Genomic DNA, 26271 nt, shown 5'->3' with positions numbered 1-26271 from the left:
CCGAGGAGGTTGGGAAAGCCCCCAAATCTGCACGTGGCGGGCGTGCGTGCAGGCCAGCTTCAGGGAGTTCGTGCCGTGAAGCCTAAAGTTCTCATGAGGTTGTCTACAACAGGTCAGGAGGGCCTGTGGTGGCTTCGTGCGTGCCGCATGTGTTCGTGACGGGATCAAGCGCGCTTTCCTTATTGAGGAGCAGAAAAATCATTGTGAAAGTGTTGAAGGCACGAGCACTGAGTCAGAAAGCTACATAAAAAAATGAAGAATTTTGAGTAGCTAAAAAATAAAGAAGAAGAAAAGAAAAAAGAAAAGAAAAGAAAAGAAAAGAAAAGAAAAGAAAAGAAAAGAAAAGAAAGAAAAGAGAAAAGAAAAGAAAAGAAAAAAGACTTTCTGTAAATTTCTTGGACACATTGTGCCACGCTGGCTGCTTGTTCTACCAGCCCTTCCTTATTTTATTTTATCTGACTTTATTTGACTTTATTTTATTTTATTTTTAAAGAGGAAGAGAGAGGGAATCTTGAGCAGGCTCCATATTCAGCATGGAGCCCAACGTGGGGCTCGATCCCACAACCAACCCTGGGATCATGACCTGAGCCGAAATCAAGAGTCAGACACTCAACTGACTGAGCCACCCAGGCGCCCCTCTGCCAGCCCTTCTCCTTCCACTCCACCTGCTAAGGCACAAAAACCCAACTCCCGTCACCTCTTCTTTGTGGGATTACGTGGGATAACACAACTCCTCACGGGTTGGACGTGTGGAGACAGAGCGGGACCTCTGAGGCGATTCTCATCACCCGAAGTCTGCACTGCGTTCAGAGTGCTCACACAAGTGGTATCACCTGCCGTCATGCATACAGACAGCTGGGCGTCCCTTATCCAGGCAGGTCAGTCCCGCCTTGCGAAACCAGTTAAGGGGAATCTCCCTAATACTATAATCTCCAGGGAGTTCCCAAAGAAAGGGAGTCATGCCTTCAACGGCCCCCATCTCAGAAAAGTTTAGAAACTACAAAGTTCTGCGCAGACCCCTGGGACGATGCCTGGATTCTCTCTAGCAGCGTTGGCGATTAGAAACAGCAAAAGCAAGGGGACGCTTCTCCCGTCCTTTGGATTTCGAATGCCTTCTCCCATTCCTCCTGTGAGGACAGAGTCCTCCCAAAAGAACCAATACCTTCTTCCTCAAGCCCCAATGGTGTATGAATGGAAGGGCACCTAAGTAAGATTTACAGCCGGGTAGGAGGTCAGGGAAGATTCCCCACACCTCTTCCAACTGAGCGTCCAATGCTGGGATCCATTTGACTATTTTATTTTATTTTATTTTATTTTTAAATTTTTTTAAACGTTTATTTTTTTTTTTAATTTTTTTTTCAAGGTTTATTTATTTTTGGGACAGAGAGAGACAGAGCATGAATGGGGGAGGGGCAGAGAGAGAGGGAGACACAGAATCGGAAACAGGCTCCAGGCTCCGAGCCATCAGCCCAGAGCCTGACGCGGGGCTCGAACTCATGGAGCGCGAGATCGTGACCTGGCTGAAGTCGGACACTTAACTGACTGCGCCACCCAGGCGCCCCAACGTTTATTTATTTTTGAGACAGAGAGAGACAGAGCATGAACAGGGGAAGGTCAGAGAGAGAGGGAGACACAGAATCCGAAGCAGGCTCCAGGCTCTGAGCCGTCAGCACAGAGCCCGACGTGGGGCTCAAACTCACAGACCGCGAGATCACGACCTGAGCCGAAGTCGGCCGCTTAACCGACTGAGCCACCCAGGCGCCCCCATTTGACAATTTTAAAAAAATCTAGTCTTATTCCCTAAGAAGAGATGAGGTTGAAAATGCAAATATTTCTTGGGAGAAACAACAAATTGGTGCTTGTTCCAGTAAATAATCCTTTTTTTGTGAGCAGATCTGGTTAAGGGGTAGGAGAGAAAACGGAGAAGAAACACACGGGTAGGTCCTGAGGGCCGAAGATTGATTCTCTGCCTCCTTCCAGAAGAGGCTTCCAGGAAGGCTTCCTTCCTCTGCCAAGACCTTCTCCAATGATCATAGAGTTTTGAGTAGTTGTCAAAACAAAACAAAACAAAACAAAACAAAACATTCTAGTTCCGCACCCCCTAGAGCCCTCCGGTGCCATTCTCCAAGCCCTTCAACTAACCTGGGTCATCTAGGAATATCTCAGCTGCTCTAAGTTCTCCACAGAAAAATGTTTTTAAATGCATAGCATACCAGGGCACCTGGGTGACTCAGTTGGTTAAGTGTCCAAGTCTTGGTTTCAGCTCGGGTCATAATCTTACGTCGGTGGGTTCGAGACCCTCCTCAGGTTCCATGCTCTCGGTGCAGAGCCTGCTTGGGATTCTCCCTCTCTCCTCTCTTGCTGTCCCTCCCTGTGTTCTCTCTCTCTCTCTCAAAAATAAGTAAATAAACCTAAAAAAATAAAGCTATTATAGTATAAAATAAAATGAAATAAAATAAAATAAAATAAAATAAAATAAAATAAAATAAAAGCCTAGCATACCTTATAAGGAGTAAGACTTTTCCTGGCCAAATTTCAAATGCTAAATGCAGCCTCATTCACAAGAGCCCAAAGGTGGGGCCAACCCAAGTGAGCGTCAGCAGATGAACCGATACACAAAACGTGTTCTAAACGCACAAAGGATTATTATTCAGCCTTAAAAAGGAATGAACTTCCAGGACAGGATGCTAAATGAAACAAGCCAGACACAAAAGGCCAAATATTATACGATTCCACTTATGTGAGGTTCCTAAAATATGCAAACTCCTAGAGACAGAAAACAGAACAGTGGTTATCAGGGGCAGGGGGGAGAGAGGAACCAGGGGCCACTGTTTATGGGTACGGAGCATCTGTTTGGGAAGGTGAAAAAGTTTTGGACAGGGACAGAGGTGATGGCTGCACAATAGTGAATGTATTAAATACCATAACCTAAATGTGGCTAAAGTGGTAAATTTTATGGTATGTATGTTCTACCACCACAACAACATTTTCTTATTTTGTTTTTCTAACATTTTTATTCATTTTTGAGAAACGGAGAGACGGGGCATGAGTGGGGGAGGGGCAGAGAGAGAGAGACAGACTCTGAAGCAGGCTCCAGGCTCTGAGCTGTCAGCACACAAACTCAAGTTCTAGAACTCAGGCCAGAGTTCCACACCCTCCCCATCTGGGTCCAACCTTCCAAGCTCTCTCTCAATACCCACCTCCCCCCACCTGGCCTCTTCCCCATCCTCCAAACACCCCTTGGGCTCCCTCCCTGCTGGGTGTCCTGCCCACCCCACCGTCCAGCGCGAGCCCCCGCTCCTCCGTGGTCCCCCCTCGAGCCGTCCATAGTGACACGGTGCTTTCTGAACGGCATCCTTTTGTCTACATCGTTCCCTTTATTGCTTGGTGATACAACAGATCTACTGGGGGTGGTAATTAGATTCTGAAGATTAAGGCTCTAAGGAACTTTAGGAGATTGTTTCAACTCCCTTAATTTGTAGTGAGGACCCCGACCCTGAGCGATTACTTGCCCAAGGTCCCAGCACTCATTAGCGACAGAGGAGGGAGTACAATCCACGTCCTGACACCGGCTCCCTTCTCTTCTCCATGGCCCTAGGTTGTCACTATTGTCCCCAACAGGGTTTCAAGCTATACCGGGGCAGGCAAGGGCCACGCCCCCCCCCCCCCCCCCCCCCCCCCCCCCCCCCCCCGCCCCACCGTCAGCTGTGTCCTCACCAACCCAGCGCGGTTTTTAGTAAGTCCACGCTGAGACCTTAAAGGTGTTTCTAGACGGTGCCGCCGGGGCCTCAAATTTCTCTTAGCAGTTTCTTAAGGACCAATGTTTCTCCCTCTTCCACCTCCGAATCTCTTCCTTGCGAGTTTTCTAAGAGGGAGTTAGGCACACCAAAACAAAAGCAGTTGGATAATAGTTTTGCAGAACCTCAGCCAATTTTTGCAACCCCAGAAACATGTTCCGTTTACTGCTTGGCCCTAGATGTGGACCCAGCGTAAACTGAACCAGACTCACTAGCTCTAATCTCATCTCAACTCTGCAGACAGATAGTAACCTGGGTCGGTGCAGTTCATCTGCTTCCCGGACCGTGAATTCACTGGCGGTGCTGTCTCGGCTGCGTGGGCATTATTTCAGTTCCAAGGCACCCAGGCTGCTTCCTCCTCCGCAGAGCTCTTAAAAAGAAAAAAGAGGGCGCCTGGGTGGCGCAGTCGGTTGAGCGTCCGACTTCAGCCAGGTCACGATCTCGCGGTCCGTGAGTTCGAGCCCCGCGTCGGGCTCTGGGCTGATGGCTCGGAGCCTGGAGCCTGCTTCCGATTCTGTGTCTCCCTCTCTCTCTGCCCCTCCCCCATTCATGCTCTGTCTCTCTCTGTCCCAAAAATAAATAAACGTTGAAAAAAAAATTAAAAAAAAAAAAAAGAAAAAAGAAAACACAGCTTCGCCTCACCCTCTGCAGAGACAGAACCCCTCCCGGGGAGCCAGGCAGCATCCACTGGGAGGGGTGACTCTGCAGACGTCGCCTTACCTGGGGCAGAGCACGGCTGCCCTCCGGCAGATCAGCGCATCTCTCTGGGAAGCCATTCGTCCCTCCAGCCTAATGGATTCCGTCAGGAGCAGGATGTGGCTGTTGCCAGCACAAACCCTAAACCCCCGGAGGTGACGGGGGCCTCCTGCCGGCCCATCGGCACCGGGGTGTGCTGGTGAGGACGACAGGAAGGAAAACTGGGGAAAGTTCGGGAAGCCGAGTAACTTTTGAGAGGTCCGACGGGGGAGGAAGGCCCAGGTCCGTAATCACAGGAGCCTCGTGCAAAATCTAATTACAACTTGGGCGGAAACGGAGGCCAGAAACAAGTGTCATTCATCAACTGAAAACACCAACTAAGGTAAACACTGCCACAAACTCAGGGGGAAAAAAAAAAAAAAAGAAGGTGGGGAGGAAGGAAAGAGGGGTGATCACTCTGGATATCAAGCAAATCAAATTACCCTGAAGGCCCGGCCAGACACATGCATTAATCATCGGTTATCCCAGCTGCACACCTGTACGGGGAGGAGGAGCCGACGTGCTCCAAATGGCTCGGGCAGACGAGTGGGCTTCCGCCCCGGGGCTGGACGGGAGGGACAGGGGCGCAGGCCCAGGGGGGCCCAGCCCAGAAGTGGCCACGTGGCGACCCCCAGCTCTCCCTGGAAGCCAGTTGCAAGGAAGAGGCAGGCGGGGGGGGGGGGGGGGGGGTGCAATCCCCAGCTCTCCAGCCAAGTGACTTTCTTCTGGAGCCCGCGTAGCTGCTGAGCGCCACGTTAGGCAGCTTTCTCTGGAAGAGCGCAGGCTTTGGGGGGAAGCGAAGGCAAGTCCAAGGACTAGTGGGCCAGAGGCCTCCAAATCCTCCGTGTGGCTGGTTTTCTTCTCTCGTGCAGTTGAGAGTGCGGGGGCATGGCAAGAGAGATGGGGAGGGGTGTGGGGTGGAGACAAAGCGGGCCCCTGACTGTGTTTCCCAGGGTGGGGGGGCCCTCAGGCTCTGCAGCCCACGAGTTCCCCGCCCCGGGCTCGTCACGAGCACCAGAGGGGGCTGAAAAGCAGCTCAGCCATCGGGGCTGGGAGCTGTTTGCCCTTGATGAGAAATTTCAAGTGGGAGCCTATGTGTGTGGGCTCAAGTGGGAGCCTCAAGTGTGCCTATGTGGATGAGAGAGGGCATTTAGAGGGAACAAATGATTTATTAGCAGGGCCTCCACAAAGTCTCCTTCGGAAAGGGAGGGAGCGTCCTCCCACCGCCCCCCTTATCATTAAAACATTACAGGGGTGGAATCCATTTGGCCTCCTAAGCCGGCCTGTGAGGGAGTCACAGCTGATCAGGCAGCCAGCTGAGCTCCCCCAGCCTTTCTCTGAGTGCAACAATATGTATAAACTGGCAAAATGGACCGGGGACCACTTTGATGTTGAACAAAGAGGAAAAACTCCAAAACAGCGTAAAAAAACCTATTCCCGTTTAACTCTTCTGTGTCCTTTCTGCAGCGCAAATTGAAGACTCGAGGCAGCTGGACAGTGCCCCAGGGAGAGCTAAATAATGAAGGATCGCCATCGCAGGCTCTTAGGCCCAGGTATTCCCTACCAAGAGAGAACGGCCAGTCTGGGCCTCTGAATTACTTGCTCTGATTATATAAGGGACGGTCTTGTGAGCGCTTGCTGGGGCCTGAAGCTGTAGGATGGGACCCACCATCGCCCTCTCATTTAACCCTTGCAACACCTCCGTGAGATCCAAACTGTTTCCCCCTTCGGAAGACGGAGGAACAGAGTGGTGAAGGGACACGCCTGGCCCGTCCCGGCCTATCCAGGCTTCCAAACTCAGGACTCGAAAGTTCCCAACCTGCCCAGGGAACGCAAAGCTCAGGTTGTTTCTCATTTTCACGAGTGAATTCCCTCTTCTCTGGAATGAGATGTTCCACATAAGTAAACTTCTCATATCTAAAACTTATCTCTTTAAAGCCAAATCTTTTTACATTTTTAATTAATTTGGAATCGAATTTTTCTCAACTATATCGTACGCTTCCGTGGCTTACAAAAGAGAAAATTCTGAGGAAATGTCCTTCCTTGGCACGGGCAAGAATTCCAGCCTACAGGTCCTCAGAGATACCCAGGAAGGGGCAGGCGATGTGAGCCAAGTTGGCAACTTCCTGCCGACGTGGGGAAGAGGGACCCACTCCAGGGACAGCAAGCCAGAGGTGGGGCAGAGGGTTGAGCAAGATTTTCTTCTTCTTTTTTTTTTTTTTTTAATGTTTTTATTTATTTTTGAGACAGAGACAGCGCATGAGCAGGGGAGGGGCAGCGAGAGAGGGACACACAGAATCCGAAGCAGGCTCCAGGCTCTGAGCTGTCAGCACAGAGCCCGACGCGAGGCTGGAACACACGGACCGTGAGATCATGACCTGAGCCGAAGTCGGTCGCTTCACCGACTGAGCCACCCAGGCGCCCCGAGAAAGATTTTCAACCACCATTTGGAAGTGGAGCGAGAAAAACAGTCATGGATCAAACAGTAAGAAGCTTGTGAGATTCTGGCACCATTTCCTCCTTGGTAATAACTGGTAAAAAAAATAAAAAATAAAAAAAAAAAAAAAAAAAAAAAACAACTAACCTCTAAAACAAAACAAAATACATTTTTGAAAAATAAAAATGGGGGCGCCTGGGTGGCGCAGTCGGTTAAGTGTCCGACTTCAGCCAGGTTACGATCTCGCGGTCCGGGAGGTCGAGCCCCGCGTCAGGCTCTGGGCTGATGGCTCGGAGCCTGGAGCCTGTTTCCGATTCTGTGTCTCCCTCTCTCTCTGCCCCTCCCCCGTTCATGCTCTGTCTCTCCCTGTCCCAAAAATAAATAAATGTTAAAAAAAAAAAAAAAGAAAAAAAAGAAAAATAAAAATGTGTGTGAACCAAAATGTTAACAGTGGTGATGCGCGGGTGACGTTACCAACCTTCTCCTTCCTTCTCACACCGGGGCTCCGCTTTAAGTCAGACCAGAGAGGTCAACTCTCAAGCTATGAAGACAAGACATCATCTGGCCTCCTGAGCCACGTCACGTTTTGCAACAAAATGTGAGCAGCGTCCGCATTATTGTGTTGCATCCGAATTGTGTGTCCACACGCCCGAAAAATGGGGAGACGTTGGTGTCAGAAAGGACTGACTCGGAATCCTAGCCTTTCCACATACTTAGCAGTCACTTGGGGCACTTGATCTCCCAGCCTCGGTTTCTCTAACGTAGGACTACCAATGGCTACTTCACAAGGCTTTGGTGAGACTCCATAATTCTCCCTTGCCATTTATGGAATGAACACAATGAGCTGATACACTCATGGGAGCAACCTATTTTGCCTACGTTTACCAATACGACACTCCCAGGGGCGCCTGGGTGGCTCAGTCGGTAAAGTGTCTGACTTTGGTCCAGGTCACGGTCTCACAGTTCATGGGTTCAAGCCCCGCGTGGGGCTCTGTGCTGACAGCTCAGAGCCTGGAGCCTGCTTCCGATTCTGTGTTTCCTGCTCTCTCTGCCCCTCCCCCTCTCACACTCAGTCTCTCTCTTTCTGTCAAGAATAAACAAACATTAAAAAACACACACACACACAAATTCGACAGTTCCACCCTCCACACTGTCAAGTTAGACCTTATTGAATCATTAGTTGTTAAGCCACAAAGTTTATGGTGACTTAGGTCTGTTCTGGACACTTCTTCACAGACTATGGCGAATACCAAAGTGCCAAAAGAAATTCGCCGTAAGATCGGTGGCACGGCACGAGACCATGTTAGAATAAAGCTGCCATGAAGAGAATGAGGTGGGTTGCACGTCCAATTAAATAATGGACTTAGTTCTCTCACATGACTTATCGCTCAGTTAATACAATAGCCTCGTAGGTGGGTATTGTTAGCCCCATTTGACAGAAAGTTTCCACCACTTCCCGTGGTCACAGAACTAACAGGTGCCATAGCTGGGATTCATACCCGGATCTCCCGGACTCCGGTGTCCCTTCTTTATCCATTGTTTCATGTTGTCACCTATTTTCCTAATTGACTTAGATACTGGATTTGTGTTCATAGTAACCCAGCACATTATTTAAAGCTGGACAATTCCAGGGGCGCCTGGGTGGCGCAGTCGGTTAAGCCTCCGACTTCAGCCAGGTCACGATCTCGCGGTCCGTGAGTTCGAACCCCGCGCCGGGCTCTGGGCTGATGGCTCAGAGCCTGGAGCCTGTTTCCGATTCTGTGTCTCCCTCTCTCTGACCCTCCCCCGTTCATGCTCTGTCTCTCTCTGTCCCAAAAATAAATAAACGTTGAAAGCTGGACAATTCCAAGGAAGTTTTTCAACGGTTTATGATCCATGGGTGAGCAATTCTGAATATTACTAGTAAAATGCAATTTCTCCCTCCATCTGTCTTCTTTCTGCTTCTGTCTCTTTCTGTCCCACTCCCCTCCCCCACTTGATAGTATTCCCATCGATATAAAGATAGGATTGTAAATCCAGGATGTGAGTTCAAACTTTTTTTTTTTTTCTATTCACTGCATGAAGGAGAAAGAGAGGGAGATTACAAAGATATATCCTTTAACCTCAGGAGTTTATCCTTGGCTTTTGTACAGAAAACCATTTACCCTAAGGCTAAGGTAGTATGTGCAATGTCTCTGCTGGTACTTTTTTTTTTTTTTTGGAAGATGTAAAAAAAAAATTTTTTTTTTTAATTTTTTTTTTTAACGTTTTATTTATTTTTGAGACAGGGAGAGACAGAGCATGAACGGGGGAGGGTCAGAGAGAGAGGGAGGCACAGAATTGGAAGCAGGCTCCAGGCTCTGAGCCATCAGCCCAGAGCCCGACGCGGGGCTCGAACTCACGGACAGTGAGATCGTGACCTGAGCCGAAGTCGGACACTTAACCGACTGAGCCACCCAGGCGCCCCTAAAAAAAAAATTTTAAGTAACCTTTCTTTCTTTCCTTTTTTAAGGTTTGCATTAAAGCAATTTGCATTTTAAATTATTTTAATTCATTTATTTATTTAGATAGAGAGCACAAATGGGGGAGAGAAAAAGAGAGAGGGAGGAAGAATCCCAAGCAGATACTGCACCGTCAGCAAAGAGCCTGACGCGGGGCTCGATCTCACAAACCGTGAGATCATGGCTGGAGCAGAAATCAAGTCAGGTGCCACCCAGGCACCCCTTGAAGTAATCTTTCCACCGCAAATGGGACTTGAACCTACAACCCCAAGATTAAGAGTCGCCAGCCAGGCACCCCTCTGCTGCTACATTAGGCAGCGTTTCCAACCAGCATACCAAAAGCACTACCCCAAAAGTGAGGGTAGAGAAGCCTCTGACCTCAGGGAAGCCAGGGAGAGCCAGGGTGGCCAGAGTCCCGGGGTCTGTCACCTCCAGCCAAGAGCAGCCCTTACCAACATCATCACTTCCAATGTGTCCTTCCACATGAGAAGCTAAGGAAGCTCTTCTTGTCTCAAGTGGTGGGAGGGGGCAAATGTCGGGCAGGAAAATCATTTACTAGAAGTACCACTTGAAACACTTCCCCAAAACACTCCAGGTGTCCAAAGACGTCAATGATACTTAATCCTCTTCTGGGAAAAATATGGAAGAGAGAGTCCGAAATCTAGACTGGAAATTGTCACTAAACTCTCAGCATGTCCCTTCCCCTCTCTGAGTTGGAACTGACCCTCTCCACAGTCCTCCAGTCTCCTGGTTCCTGTTGGAAAAACTCACTCCATTGCAAAGGGGCAGCTCAACGGAAAACACCGCGGTAGCATTCGTTGGCCCCACGGAGAGGCAGCTGTTTTCGTGTTGACGTAACTTCGTGGAAATCCAGCCATCTTTTTTTTTTTCTTTTTAATGTTTACTTATTTTTGAGAGAGAGAGAGACACAGACAGACAGAGCATGAGCAGGGGAGGGGCAGAGGGAGAGAGGGAGACACAGAATCGGAAGCAGGCTCCAGGCTCTGAGCTGTCAGCCCAGAGCCCGACGCGGGGCTCGAACGCATGAACCGCGAGATCGTGACCTGAGCTGAAGTCAGACACCTAACTGACGGTGCCACCCAGGCGCCCCCAAATCCAGCCATCTTGCGGGAACCACAGCGTGACAGAGGGTGCCACGGTAGCAGCTAGTGTAGATGTGGCCTAAGTCTCAGCCTGCCCCACAAATATTTCGCTCTCCAACACCCACCCACCAGGCGCGCTGCTGTCTGACATGGCTCTTGCTAATGCTGGAAGCTGTGGCATCTTACCTTCCCGCCGCACGGAGCCTCGGGGCCTCTCCAGGGAGAGGCCACAGCAGCGGGGAATACACACAAGATTTGACTTGCTGTTTTCTCTCCAGACCATAAACATCTATTATTTGAACAACCCTTTCTACCACGAGCAGCTTATCTAACTCTCTGGGCCTCAGTTTCTTCTTGGGTAAAATAGAGATCTCAGCATCCACCTCAAGGGGCCTCCGTGGTAATTAAACAAGAAAACCTATTAAAGCGGGTGCCTCGAACAAAGGGTCAGTCCTTCCCTTTCTGGCTTTGGCCATGACCTTCCCCGTAGATGATACGGAGTTAGGAGTCCCAAGACGTGGAGGAACCGACACTGGGGAAGACAAGCAGGCGAAGAGTCCCAGGTCAGGGGCCAGGGCCCAGGTCACAAGCTTTCCTCAGTGTGGGTCTGTGAGTGGAGGTGACCCAGTTCCAGAAGAGAGAAGTCAAACTAAGCTAAACACTAAATGACCCAACCTCCAGCTCTTGGGCAACGGAGGAATCCTGAATGCTAATCGAACAGTTTTGACATGTATATTTCTTTACTTCCACCAATTAAAATGAGATTGACAGCATTGTGTGAATATGCGAGTTAGAACCATACGTGCCCGTGCATAATTCACTGCGAGATCGGTCTGGGTTCCTCTGGCTCCGGTAAAGACAACAAAGCGAATTAGAGATTCAGAAGTGAATTTGGGTAGCTAATATAGTATACCCATTCAGGGGCACCTGCGTGGCTCAGTCGGTTGAGCGTCCGACTTCGGCTCAGGTCACGATCTCGAGGTCTGTGAGTTTGAGCCCCGCGTGGGGCTCTGGGCTGATGGCTCAGAGCCTGGAGCCTGCTTCCGATTTTGTGTCTTGCTCTCTCTCTGCCCCTCCCCCGTTCATGCTCTGTCTCTCTCTGTCTCAAAAATAAATAAACATTAAAAAAAAATTTTTTTTAAAAGAATACCCATTCAAAAACTGCAAAATAGAGGCGCCTGGGGGGCTTAGTCGGTGGAGTGTCCAACTCTTGATATTTTGGCTCAGATCATGAACCCAGGGTTGCAGGATCGAGCCCCACGTCAGGCTCCGTGCTGAATGTGGAGCCTGCTTGGGATTCCTGCTTGGGAGTCTCTCTTTCTCTCTCCCTCTGGCCCTTCCCTGCTCTCTCTTTCTCTCTCTCTCTCTCTCTCTCTCTCTCTCAAATAAATAAATAAATGAATAAATAAATAAAACCTTTAACAAATAAATAAAATAATAACTACAAAATGGACTGCCATTAGCTATTTTTAGCTCTGGATGTGTGTGGTTTGAACCTTCCTAAACCCTAAACCCAATGTTTAACTTTTTGAAATTTTTTCTGACTTGGGGTGCTCGGGTGGCTCGGTTGGTTAAGCATCCAACTTCAGCTCAGGGCACGATCTTGGAGTCCGTGGGTTCGAGCTCTGCGTTGGGCCCTGTGCTGACAGCTCAGAGCCTGGGACCTGCTTCAGATTCTGTGTCTCCCTCTCTCGGCCCCTCCCTCTCTCACCCTCTGTCTCTCTCTGTCTCTTAAAAATGAGTACAAAGGTTTAAAAACTTTTTTCAAAAAAGAAAATTTTCTGGCTTTTAAAAATTGAAGTACTATTTACCTTCAATAAATGTACAGATCTTAAGGGGATAGTCAATGAGTTTTGACAAATGTATATACACCAATAACCCAAGCAAATCCTCTAATGGCCCTTCCTTATCAATCTCCCTCTTTGCCCAGAGGCAACCATTATTCTGATTTCAATCTCCTTAAATCAGTTTTGTCTGCTCTTGAACTTCATGTAAATGGGATCAAGTGTGTATTCTTTTGTATATGGCTTCTTTCATGCAAAATAGTGATTTTAGGATTGATCTAGTTGTTTGATTCCTTGTTATTTGCTGAATTGTATTCCAGTGTGTGGACATACACATTCCATTTATCCATTCACCTGTTGATGGGCGTTTGGTTGTTTCCCATTTTTTGCTGTTAGCAATAGAGCGGCCATGAACATTCTTGTAAATTTATGCTTTTCTTTCTTGTCATTTTTTATTTTAGAGAGAGAGAGAGAGAACACAGTGGGGGAGAGGGACAGAGGGAGAGAGAGAGAGAGAGAGAGAGAGAGAGAAAGTTAATCAGTCTCCACGTCAGCATGGAGCCCAACACAGGGCTCAATCCTACAAACCTGGGATCATGACCTGAGCTGAAATCAAGAGTTGGAGGCTCAACTGACTGAGCCAGCCAAGCTCTAGCCTATTTCTTTTAGTAAATACCTAAGAAAGGAGAGAAGAATTACTGGAGACATATATATATCTCTCCAGCAATTATATATAAGTACACACACACATACACACACACACACACTGCCGAGAGTTTTCCAAGCCAGTTGTACCATTTTGTATCTCCATCAACAAGGCATGAGACTATAGAAGTTCCAACCGTTCCACATACTCTCCAGCATTTGGCATTGTTGCTTTTTCAATTGTTCCTATTCTAGTGGGTGTGCGGTGGCACCACGCTGGTTCTAATTTGCATTTCCCTGGAGGCTAACAACGTCAAGCCTATTGTCATGTACTTATTTGCCATTGCTGTCTCTTTCTTTGTAAAGTGACTGTCACTCACCTTTCATATTTAGTCCTGAGTCTCACTGGCCAGCCCTCGTCCCCCGGCTACCTCCAAGGCCCCATTGGACCCAGTGAGGGGCATCGGGAGGGGTCTTTTGCAGCATCCTAAAGAAAACCAAGAGCTATTACTAAGAGTCAGGTGAATGCACGTGGATGGCCCAAAATAATAAATGCCCACCACGCTCTCCTTCTCCTCCAAGCCTCCATGCTGCCCCATCTTTATCCATCAAGACCCCACCCATCTTTCAAGGCCCAACTGAAAGGCTATATCTGCCAAGGAACTTTCCTGACTTTACTCTTGCCTTTCCCCACCACCACCACCACTGTAGACATTTGTTTTCTTCTCTCATGTAGCAATTCTCTGACTCCGTAATTTATTAATCAGGATTTGTAAGCCTGGGTCTCATATGCCCTACCACACGATACATTAAGAAATTTTTTTTTATTTAAGTTTATGTATTTTCAGAGAGAGCACACACGTGTGCACAGGCACAAGCAGGGGAGGGGCGGAGAGAAGGAGAGACAGAATCCCAGGCAGGCTCCACACCATCAGCACAGAGCCCAACTCGGGGTTTGAACTCACGAACCGTGAGATCGCGACCAGGGCCAAGATCAAGAGTCGGACACGTAACCGACTGCACCACCTGGGTGCCCCCTACATAATACATTTCTAAAGATCAGAGTCAGTCCTGCAGCAACTTGGCACAGTATTCTACGCACAGCAAAAGACACGTACATTCATGCAGTCACTCAACTCCTATTGTGGAGTGTCACTTATACACCAAGTCCCATGCTAGAGACGGCATACAGCTGTGAACTAGATAGACACATCCCTCATGAAGCGTGCAATTTCGTGTGCTATGTAGACAAGAAAACAGCCCATGCGTACTCTGGCAGGGGGGGCAGAGAGATAATACAAAAGCCTCAACGTGTGAGACTCGACAGACGAACAGCCGTGTGAAGAAGAGTCCGTGGAATTGTATTAAATGTAAGTGATTTAAATTAGAAACCACTAAATACACAAGGAACGCCGAACATCACCTGCCAAGCCAAAAGGAACAAGTTAAAGATCTCTGGCCCATTTGAGGGATGCACATGGCGGGTTTTGCCATCTGCCTCTGACACGCTTTCACACTGCCTTGGAGTTTGTTTCAAAGCGGGGAGGGGGCTGTTTAGGAAGGTGAGGAGGAAGGAAGCGCCCGCAGCAGGAGCGAGCAACCGGTGTGCGGTTGTCAACGTGAGGCTCCTCCCGGTGCGGCCGTGGGAGCATTTTGCTGGGAAGCAAGACCGGGGGACTAGAGAAGATGAGGGAGAGGGGGAGGGAAGGAGTTGAAAAAGAGGTTACAAATTGTAAAGAGAAATAACAGCATTTATTTCTGAATGACAACTCTTTATCTTCCCACCCCAGGCCTATTTGTTGACAAGCCATTCTGTCAGAATTTGTTGGTCAAGGAGAGGGAGGCCCTGTGTTCAGGAGGTGCATTAGACCTTGATCTTGTCTCTGTTGGAATTCAGGAAGGTTCCCCGCAAGCACTCAGCCTCCTAATGGACAAGAAGCACCTCCGGGGACGGGAATTTGACAAGGCTCGTCAAAGCTGTCAGACGACAGCAGAATCCTTTTCACTCCCCGGTTCCTACCACGGGAGGGGAACGACTCTGTGGGTTATGCCGAGCCTTCGAGGACAAGAGCTAAAACCACGGCGGAAAGCCGCTCAGACATTAGCGGGGCCGACGCATAAATCCATCATATAAAAAAAATATCTGGATGAATAAAACAGAACATGCCAAGCACGCAGTGTATCTCGGGGCTGTGGGAAGAGCCTATAGGGTAACTCAGAGTGAAGGACTCTCTCTCTCTCTCTCTCTCTCTCTCTCAGATTCCCTATCGCCAGGCAGCAATGAATTAAAATTGCCTGAGAAATCAAGCAGGTGGTAATGGCCTCCCCGGCAGATAAAAGTTATTGGAGGATGGACTTCTCCCTGAGGCTGTCACGTTACCTTCCTCAGCTCCGTGGTGGGTCAAAATCAGCTGCACGATAGGGACTGTTACACCCTAACAAAAAAGAAAAAGGTACCCCTTGCCTGGGGAAGCGTTGCAGAGAAGCCCTGGGCTGGGGGAGGCCAGGGCAAGGTCAAGGACTCTCCCGGACCCAGGGCCCTCGTGAGGAAGGCCTTGCCTTGTGTCTTGAACTTCCCCTGGGAGGGGACGGGACCAGGAAGCCAGAGCATGATTTTTCTAGGCCTCTCTTCCGACGCCTGTTTAGTACCAAACCAAGATAGAGCGGGGAGACGGAGGGGAGGAGGTAGAGGAAAAGTTGAGATGTCACATGGTCAGCAGGATGGATCCTTGAGGATGTGACAAAGGTGGGAAGGTCAGCATAGATCTCAAGCTAAAAAGAAATGTCTTCCTATTTTCTCCTTTATACGACTCCCAGCCCCTCTCACACACACCCCGATCCTAACTAATCTGTCCCGAAGATAAACATGCATTCGGTAAACGCTAAGGCCTGTCTCGCATGGATTCTGGTTTCCAGAGTGAGGCTTTCCCGGCCGACCGATGACAGAGGCTTGCTTATTGAAAGAAACGTGGAATCCCTCTTATAGACAAGGGCTTCCATTCTGGACATCATTTCAGAGACTTCTGCACAGACAGGAGACAAGCGAGCGCTTTGAGACGCTCAGGAGTAAGGGGGGGGAAGAGGGGAGATCCGGTTCACACCGGCATCCGTTCTCTCGCACGTGCACGAACACACGGCCCGCCCCAGAAACTGCACCACATGACACAGATGCATTTCGGCTTCTAATTACTTCACTGTCTAATTCATGCTAACACAGCAATTAGTGATAAAGCTCCAAACACTCATACACATTAGCCTGACGACATTTAATTATGACATTAGATGTATTGCACTTCGTGAGATATGTAGCTTAGCAAGTAATAAGAAATCTACATGTATGGCCCATCTAAACGACATCGCAATAAAAGTAAAGGAAAGCCATGAAACCCTCCCTTGGTCATTAAAAGAAAATGTAGTAACGGGTGCGTTTTTATGTGAAATATGCCATTTCCAGATGCTGACTGGGAATCCAGTCTCCCCAGCTCGGAAGACACGGTTCCGTCTCTGTTTTCAAAAAGAGAGAAGAGAAGGGAAAAATGGGTCAGTCGTACTTGATTACTGCTGGATGCTTCTGTGTCTCCATTCTCGTTTTTTAGTACCTTAGACGTCAGCGGAAGATATAGGGGGAAACGTGACTTTTTTTTTTTTTCTTTTTTTTACTGGGACGGTCCACGAGATGTGATGTGCCATTTGCTTTTGGTTTACATGGGGCCTGTTCCCTGAGACATGATTAATAGCTCAGCAGCACTGCCAAAAAGCACATAAATCTGGCCATCCACGATGTAATTGACACACCGATTGTCTTACAGATACCTACAGCACTCGCTTATCTCCCTCTAATCCCCCGGTGGGCATTCGAAACAGCTGATTATGCAATGCACAGTTGCTGACACCACAGTTTGGGGTCTGTTCCTTATAGCACCCAATTAGCTGCCATATAAAGCCCTACTCCCCTTCATCAACCTCGACCAGGTGTTAAGTACCAGCTGAAGGAACACGGGCTACCACGGAAATGCCACCGGAGCCTCCGGACCTTCCCGGAGGGGGCCGTTGGGGAGGGGGGGGCGGGAACCTCCACCTCCAAATCCTCAATCAAGTTGCCCTTCGCTTTACCTGACCCAACACCCCTGCTTCAGTTGGTCACGTTCAGGGCAGAGCGAGCTGCCCCCCGAGCCCCGAACGGCATCCGCTAAGCATTATTACCTGAACCCTTCTCCCTTCTCACCTCATCCTGTCTTCAGATGGGAAGCTAGCAGCTCTGCGTTGCCTTGCTGTGTGAACCTGAACACTCCAGCCCTCTCTCTGCCCCTCAGATTTCTCCCTCTGTCTGAAAAATGTTTCTAAAGAAACAAACAAAAACAAACCAAACCCCAATACTGACTTAGCATAGTAGCAACTCTGAAGATTAAAGATTACATAATGAACAAGTTGTAAAGCCCTTTGAAAGCATAAAATGCTGCAGGAGTAATTATTATCATTGTTATTAATCACCTCGGTTCATCACATATAGTAAACATGAGATAATAAAGAGGGGACCCTTAAACGCAGTATCAGCAACAAGACCCATTTATTACAACGCTGTTTGCTTGGATTCCATTACAGTTATAAAATTTTACACTCATCTAGCACTTTTCATCTGAGAATGTCAAAGTGCTGTACAAGCACAGGCTCTAATTACACTAATCCCCCAACACGACTGGGAGAGCAGCAGAGAAAGGCCACATCCAGTCACGTAACATCTAAGCAGGACCCAGTGCGGGTCTGGGGAGGTGTCCCTTTGAGGGCTGCATCCAGAAACTTCTAAAATCTCAGGACACCTGGGTGGCTCAGTTGGTTAAGCACCCGGCTTTGGCTCAGGTCATGACCTCATAGTTCGTGGGTTTGAGCCCCGCGTCGGGCTCTGTGCTGGCAGCTCGGAGCCTGGAGCCGGCTTCGGATTCTGTGTCTCCCTCGCTCTCTGCCCCTCCCTCGCTCATGCTCTGTCCCTGTCTTTCTCTCTCAGAAATAAACATTTTTAAAAAAATTTTTTAGGGGCACCTGGGTGGCTCGGTCGGTTGAGCGTCCAACTTCAGTTCAGGTCATGATCTCGTCGTTCATGGGCTCGAGCCCTGAGTCCGGCTCTGTGCTGACAGCTCAGAGCCTGGAACCTGTTTCAGATTCTGTGTCTCCCTCTCTCTCTCTGTCCCTCCCGTGTTCACGCTCTCTCTCTGTCTCTGTCTGTCTCAAAAATAAATAAACATTGGGGCACCTGGGTGGTTCAGTCGGTTAAGTGTCCGACTTCGGCTCAGGTCATGGTCTCCTGGTTTGTGAGTTCCAGCCCCGCGTCGGGCTCTGTGCTGACAGCTCAGAGCCTGGATCCTGCTTTGGATTCTCTATCTCCTTCTCTCTCTGCCCCTCCCCCATTTGTGCTCTGTCTCTGTCTCTGAGAAATAAATAAATGTAAAAAGAAAAAAAATTTTAAATAAACATTAAAAATTTTTTTAACTCTAAAATCTGGAAAAGTTCCTAGATGGGTCATTTTCTAAAGCACAAATAATATCAGATAGATACATGTACAAAGGTTTGAATATTTTTCTTCCTCATGGAGATTATATAGCAAATGTCTTGCAACTAACTCCCGTGCCTCCATCTCACCACGTTGGCCCATGATTTGTATGTTTGCCATCAGAGTCTGAAAGAAGATCTTCTGTGTCTTATTGTTTGTAACGTTGCCAGCCTGGAAGTTTTCATGCAGTGACGATTACTAATGATAGCAAACAAGCGTATGCGTTGAGAAATACAATGAAAACAATGTATGTTTTCAACATCTTGTCACTTTGCCAGTGTAATACTCATGGGTTGGGGTGCGCTTTGGGTAATTCTTATACAATATTTACAATATTTCTGACACTTTGTTGTAGGTGTTTATTTTTTTATTTTTAAGTTTTTTTAATGTTTTAGTTATTTTTGAGAGAGACGGACAGTGCATGAGCAGGGGAGGGGCAGAGAGAGAAGGGAACACAGAATCTGAAGCAGGCTCCAGGCTCTGAGCGGTCGGCACAGAGCCCGATGCGGGGCTCGAACTCACAGACTGCGAGCTCCTGACCTGAGCCGAAGTCAGAGCTTAATCGACTGAGCCACCCAGGCACCCCTTTGTTGTAGGTTTTGGTTTAAGTAAATTGATAGTTTCAGCTGTAGTAATAATTCTTTCCTCCCACTAATAAGAGCAGAACAAATTGCTTACGCTCTTGGGATTTTGCATCCTTCCAGTTTAAAAAACATGTGGCTGTCTCCGAAGTCAGGTACCTGCAGCCCAGAATGTGTGTAAGATGATCCACTGGGGCCAGCAATGAAATAGTAAAAGTTCTATTTTATTTCCTTTATCCTATTTCACTTGGTAAAAATCACTAAGTTATTTCTACTAATACATTATACAATGTGAGAGAATGCATAAAAATACATAAATTAAGGGTGCACCCCCCCTTTTTTTTTTTTTACTAATGCTGCATAGACAAAAAATACTTGAAGAGTTCAAAAAACCAATGAGAGGGGTGTCTGGGTGGCTCAGTCGGTTGAGCGTCCGACTTCAGCTCAGGTCATGATCTCACAGTTGGTGGGTTCAAGCCCTGTGTCAGGCTCTGTGCTGACAGCTCAGAGCCTGGAGCCTGCTTCAGATTCTGGGTCTCCCTCTCTTTCTGACCCTCCCCTGCTCACACTCTGTCTCTATCTCTTGAAAATAAATAAATGTTTAAAAAAAAAAAAACAAAACAAAACACCAGTGAGAAATGCCTGCATAGCAAAAGAGAGGTGTATTTAGGTCAGACTCCACTTCCTCATCCGTGTGAGAAATGTTTGGGGGGAGGGGTGCCTGGGTGGCTCAGTCGTTTAAGCCTCCAACTTCAGCTCAGGTTATGATCTCGTGGTTCGGGAGTTGGAGCCCTGCATCCGATTTTGTGCTGACAGTGTGCACCCTGTTTGGGATTCTCTTTCTCTCCCTCTTTCTCTGTCCCTCCCCCACCCTGCACAAATAAATACATAAATAAACTTAAAAAAAAAAAAAAAGAAAAAGAAATGTTTTGGGGGAGAGCATAACACGCCTTTATCTGAAAAGAATGAAGTCCCTGAAACCCAAGCGGACTTGTCAAGCTGAGTAATTATTTCAGTGCTCATCACACAACACTTAGAAACAATGTTGTGCTCCCCATGTAGTGCCAACCACATTTAGTTGTGACCAAAGCAGGACAGAAACCAAAGAATCTTAACCCAAAGTAACACGGCTTTACGTAAAAAGCAAACCAACCAACAAACAAAAACGGTAAATTCCTTTTGGGTGAACTGCCTTCTAAAAAGATCTCACTGGGGGCGCTTGGGTGGCTCAGTCGGTTGGGAGTCAGACTCTTGATTTCGGCTCAGGTCATGATCTCACAGCTCCTGGGTTCAAGCCCCACATGGGGCTCTGTGCTGGCAGTGGGGAATCTGCTTGGGATTCACTCTCTCCCTCTTTCTCTGCCCCTCCCCTGCTTGAGCTCTCTCTCTTGCTCTCTCTCAAAATAAATAAATAAATTTAAAAAATTTTTAAAAATAATAAAATGGTATAAAATAAAATAATTCTGGGAGTTCTGGAGTCAGAAGACTCCGCTTTGTGTCCCCATCCTCTGAGTGTTTCTCCTTACCCATGAAATGGAGAGAAGACTCTGTCTGTCCTTCTTACCCCACAGCCTAAATACACGCCTGTCCCCAGCCAGATGAGAGTCAAGGCCAGGGTCCCTGACTCTGGGGGAGAAGATAAAATCCTTCTCACCAGCCACGTGCTCCATCCAGTGACTCGGAGGAACTTCAGAGAAACAACACTGCAGACAGAACGGCCGGATGCCCGGGACAGCCAGGAGGAAGACGCATGCCCAGCAAACTGGATCATCAAAGGGCCCGAGGGGCTCAACTAGGGCAGTGTTTCCAAGCACTTATTAGAAGTCCCCCCTCAATGCCACCCTTTAGAAATATATCAACACCCTGGCACAGCACTTTCCGGTAGAAATATAACACGCAGCATATATGTAATTTAAATTGTCCACATTACTCACAATAGCCAAAAGATGAGAACAGCCCAGTGCCCATGGAAACACACACACACACACACACACACACACACGAATATTATTCAGCCTCAAAAAGAAATGAAATTCTGACACATGTACACAATGAATGAAATTTGAAGACATCATGCCAAGTAATTCAGTCCCAAAAAGGCGAATACATTGTATGCTTCCCCTTATATGCGGCACCTAGAATAATCAGATTAATAGAGACAGAAACCAGAATGGTAGCAGTTACCAGGGTCTGGTGGGGAGGGCGACGGAGGTGTTAGTGCTCAACAGGTATAGAGGTAGAGTCTGGAAAAGTGAGAAAGTTCTGAAGATGGAGGTGACGGTGACACAAAACGTGAGTAGACTTAATGCCACTAAGTGGGACCCCTAAAAATGATTAAAATGGTAAATTTATCTTATGTAGATTTCACCACAATAAACATTTTTCTTAGTAGCTGTATTTTTTTTTTAATTTTTTTTTCAACGTTTATTTATTTTTGGGACAGAGAGAGACAGAGCATGAACGGGGGAGGGGCAGAGAGAGAGGGAGACACAGAATCAGAAACAGGCTCCAGGCTCCGAGCCATCAGCCCAGAGCCCGACGCGGGGCTCGAACTCACGGACCGCGAGATCGTGACCTGGCTGAAGTCGGACGCTTAACCGACTGCGCCACCCAGGCGCCCCTTAGTAGCTGTATTTAAACATACAAGTTTAAAAGAAATGGGAAATTCATTCAGTAATTCATTTCCCTTGATCTAATACATTCAATTTTTTTTTTTATTTTTTTTCAACGTTTATTTATTTTTGGGACAGAGAGAGACAGAGCATGAACAGGGGAGGGGCAGAGAGAGAGGGAGACACAGAATCGGAAACAGGCTCCAGGCTCTGAGCCATCAGCCCAGAGCCTGACGCGGGGCTTGAACTCCCGGACCGCGAGATCGTGACCTGGCTGAAGTCGGACGCTTAACCGACTGCGCCACCCAGGCGCCCCTACCTTGATCTAATACATTCAAAACCTACCATTTCAACATGTAATCGACATAATTATTGATCAGGTGACTTACATTCTTCTTCTCATCTATGTCTTTACATCCCAAAGTGCATTTTATGCTTACAGTACATCTCCAACCAGACCAGCCGCATTTCAAGAGCTCACCAGCCCCACATGGCTGGCAGCAACCATCCCAGAGTGGGGGAAAGCTAATACATGGCTTCATCAACTGGACTGTGGGGGCCTTCTCGAGAAAGGGAAAGGGAGAGGCGCCTGGGTGGCTCAGTCGGCCAAGGGTCCAAGTTCAGCGCGGGTCATGATCTCATGGTTCATGGGTTCGAGCCCCCCGTCAGGCTCTGTGCTGACAGCTCGGAGCCTGGAGCCTGCTTCAGATTCTGTGTCTCCTTCTCTCTCTGCCCCTCCTCCACTCGCATTCTGTAACTAACTAGAAAGAAAGAAAGAAAGAAAGAAAAGGAAGGTTATTTCTCTACTGGTAGGACAGAAAGGATCACTGGGGAACCTAGGACTCACGAAGAAAGTGTTCAGCACCGTGTGGAGAGCAGAATGATAACTGTTAACATGTCTCAAAAATGTGCCATGTGCCAAGCACCTTTCTAAGTGGCAGACCTCCATTGACTCATACAATCCTCACAACCACCCCCAGAGGTAAATGTGCTAGAACTCTCCCCATTTTACAGATGCGGAAGCAAGCACAGAGAGAACAAAGTGCCAGGGTCACACAGCTGGTAAGTCACAGAGCTGGGACTCAAACGGGGTCATGCCTTTAACCACTGCACCATCCTGCCTTCCCACGCGTGCGCCATATTGTTACAACATAACCAGAGGCTGAGGAGTGTAGACCATGGCAATGGCCCAAGGGATTTCCAGTTGCTGCCTCATAGTGCCCTGCGGGTAAAGGGGTAACCTTGGCTACAAGGCAAGTAAGGACAATTGAGCCACCAGAATTTCCTCTATACCCACAAACCAATGAGATCTGCACCTGCAATGTTCGGGCCAGCTCTACGAATAGATCGCAAATTGTGACTCAGCTTAGATACTGGTGTCAGATACTTGGAAGCATTTTCCGGTTCTAACCTCGTGAGATTTAGAAGTATTTTTCCTCAAGAAACTGGACAGCTGGACAATCCAATCCATGACCTGACTGTAAAGGCCCCTGGTAGGCAGAACGTGGCCTACTGAGTAAGTTCGCTAGCATTTCCATCTCCCGGCATGCTCTGCTCTGAAGTGCGGTGAATCAAAGAAAACGAGACTCGTGTGAAATAATGTTTATTTCAGGACATGGTGAATCCTCAGCCGGACAACCTGGGACGCTAAGTTTTCATATTCCGGGTGATGGAAATCGGGCCAGGCAGAGCTAATAAACAGCACAAGAATAAACAGCTTAATTTATCCTACAAAGAGAGAAGCCAAACCTGAGCAGAGTGTCTATATCACATGAGCGAAATTTCACTCCTGATTATCATGTTAGTGCCATACAAACCCCCAATCTCCCACAGAGCCGACATATCAGAGGTGAACCGTTCCTTCCTCTATCCCAATTGTCAACTGCTCTTATTATCACAGAGCTCACGCTGAGCCACCACTGAGCTTGACAGACAATAGCAACAACAACAAAAAGCTCGGCCTGGAAGATTATTGTTTTTATACACAATACGGGTCAATTTGGTAGACAGTTTCCAAAACATCCACCAACCCACAAACGTGTCTTACCCCGTCAGACGCAAGCGTACCCTAAGGGCACGAGATCCTTCTCCAGACCACTGTGGTCTTACACAAACATAATTAGTAGCATGCTTGCTTCCATTAGCATCAGCGAAGAAGAATAAGAAGGGTAGAAAGAAAGAATGAAAAAAAAAACCCAGAGTCCTAAATAGAGAAAATACAGTTAGTGTACTTTCAAACTCATTTTTATTAGGCAAACACTACATAGGATTACAGAAAATTTAGAAAACACATATAAGGGGGGGAGGGGGGATTTGTTACCTGACCTAGAAATGAATTTTTATTTCTGCATAATTTATTTCAAAAGATAGATGGGCAAGTTACAGCTTTCCCACGATGACCTCAGAGTTGACTCCTACAAAGAACAAATGCATTGGCCAAAAGTCTCTCACCAGGAATTTACCATGAGCAAGAGTTTTTGGTGTGATGGACCCCACTGGGGTTTTCTTGATGGCTAGATTCAGATGTCTAAAGTAAGAGGTTCGCTTAGAGAACTCACCCACAACTTTGATTCCAGATGCTCAGAGCAAAGAAGGTAAGAAAACCAAAGACAGTTGAAAGCAAGAGCATTTGGAGTGTTGGTGTCCAGGTGGGGCACCAAAATCCTCTCCATGACTCCTACCTTATAGGCCACGGACCCCCGGGGAGAAATTGCAAGGAGGTTGCAAATCCATACTCATACCAAGTAGTTTCCAGCAGGAAGATAATTAAAAGTATAACGACTATCGCATGAGGCTCATTAAATTCTTTGATATTAACAAGGGGTCCTCACCCTCGTAAAGTTTGAGGGCCATTATTCTGGTCTTTCTTCGACTCCTAAGACTTTAGTGCATAAGTTAACCTCCCATTCAGAGGATGCACCGTGAACCTTCTCTACCTCCGTGGCCCCAGACACTTCACCTCTCCGTTCACGGCCTCAGTTTCTCCTTAACACTGCCGTTAGTCATAATGATGGCAGTGAATGACACAAATGGAATACCTAGCCCTCACGGGTAATTTGGGGAGTAGTAAAATAATATATGTCAATTCCTTAGAGACATCCATTTCAAAAGTGAATGTGACCTTAATGATGTCAAATTTTCTCAAGAACTCCAAATATAACCCTTAACTTGCCACTTGCCAAATCTACATGCAAACTGATTCTCTAATCGCAGAAAATCTACTGCAACTCGGCCAAACAGGTAATTTCCCACAGCGAAATTGGTGCTCAAGATTCATGTTTTCTATTTCCTCCGTCCACCATTAGAGTCTTACCTATTTATCCAATCCTAGAGTCTTGAGTTGCAAAAGGCTCAAAAATTCAATCCATTGTTGGGGTGCCTGAGTGGCTCAGTCGGTTAAGCATCAACTTTGGCTCAGGTCATGATCTCACGGTTTGCGGGTTCGAGCCCCCACATGGGACCCTGTGTTGACAGCTCAGAACCCGGAGCCTGCTTCGGATTCTGTGTCTCCATCTCTCTTTGTCCCTCCTAGGCTCGCACTCTGTCTCTCTCTGTCTCTCAAAAATAAATAAAATGTTTAAAACAATTTAAGAAAAAATCCGTCTAGAAAATTCAGTCCATTGAGACTGGCAAATTTTTTTAGGGATGCCATAAATTTAAAACTTCGTTCATACTTGGGGCGCCTGGGTGGCTCAGTCGGTTAAGCGGCGGACTTCGGCTCAGGTCATGATTTCGCGGTCCGTGAGTTCGAGCCCCGCGTCGGGCTCTGTGCTGACAGCTCAGAGCCTGGAGCCTGTTTCAGATTCTGTGTCTCCCTCTCTCTGACCCTCCCCCGTTCATGCTCTGTCTCTCTCTGTCTCAAAAATAAATAAACGTTAAAAAAAGAATTAAAAAAAAAAAACCAACTTCGTTCACACTGTATTTTCATATTAATATTTACCTTCAAAGCCAAAGTAAAATAAATAATTGAAAAAGATCTAGAAATACTTACTTAAAATATACCATGTAAGAGAGGTATCTGTTAGGTTGGTTTTCACCCCAGAAAAGTTAACCATATCCATGTAATCCAGGAAATTGTGGGCCAACTATTAGGTCGTACTTTAGCCCTAATGAGATTCGTTTCATTAGGGCTAATGAAACGCCCTAATGAAACGTTTCTGTTACAGAAACGTGTGGAAAAGAATAGGATTTCGTGTCAGAGACGTGGGTTCAAATCTCAGCCGTATCACAGATATTGGGTTTGGTCACATTCCTCGTTTCAGAGTAGTAATATTCACAAGGTTGTGAAAAGGATTGAATGTAATAACGTACGTGAAAGCAAAATGTTGTGGAAATATTAACTATTATGTTAGTGCACAATCCATTATTCTTCCACTTCCACCAGCTAGTCGATAGCCACAATAACATTAGTTAAAATGAGGTGTGCACAGTGAGGTATAATCACGCTCAGCCCTCTCAGAAAGATCTGTCAGCTACCACGCCTCTTACCATCAGCAACCTCCATGAAGAACACAAAAAGTAACCCTCCTACCAAAAGAAATCCTGGGTCCTC

The 26271-nt window shown here is 47.4% G+C and overlaps 1 long non-coding RNA gene across 1 annotated transcript; it reads right to left on the bottom strand.

Annotated features, from left to right (window-relative positions):
• Nucleotides 1–3711: 3711 nt before the first annotated feature.
• Nucleotides 3712–5060, bottom strand: LOC122490592. The gene is made up of 3 exons (XR_006299159.1): nucleotides 4518–5060; nucleotides 4050–4167; nucleotides 3712–3865 (listed from the first exon to the last, which is right to left on the bottom strand). It is a non-coding gene; the product is annotated as an uncharacterized LOC122490592 (long non-coding RNA).
• Between the last annotated feature and the right edge of the window lie 21211 nt (nucleotides 5061–26271).

This window comes from Prionailurus bengalensis, chromosome B2, assembly GCF_016509475.1.
Source record: "Prionailurus bengalensis isolate Pbe53 chromosome B2, Fcat_Pben_1.1_paternal_pri, whole genome shotgun sequence".
NCBI classification, from domain to species: Eukaryota; Metazoa; Chordata; class Mammalia; order Carnivora; family Felidae; genus Prionailurus; species Prionailurus bengalensis.
Note: the sequence above shows the minus strand (reverse complement) of the source record. Positions and strands in the feature narration are given on the sequence as shown.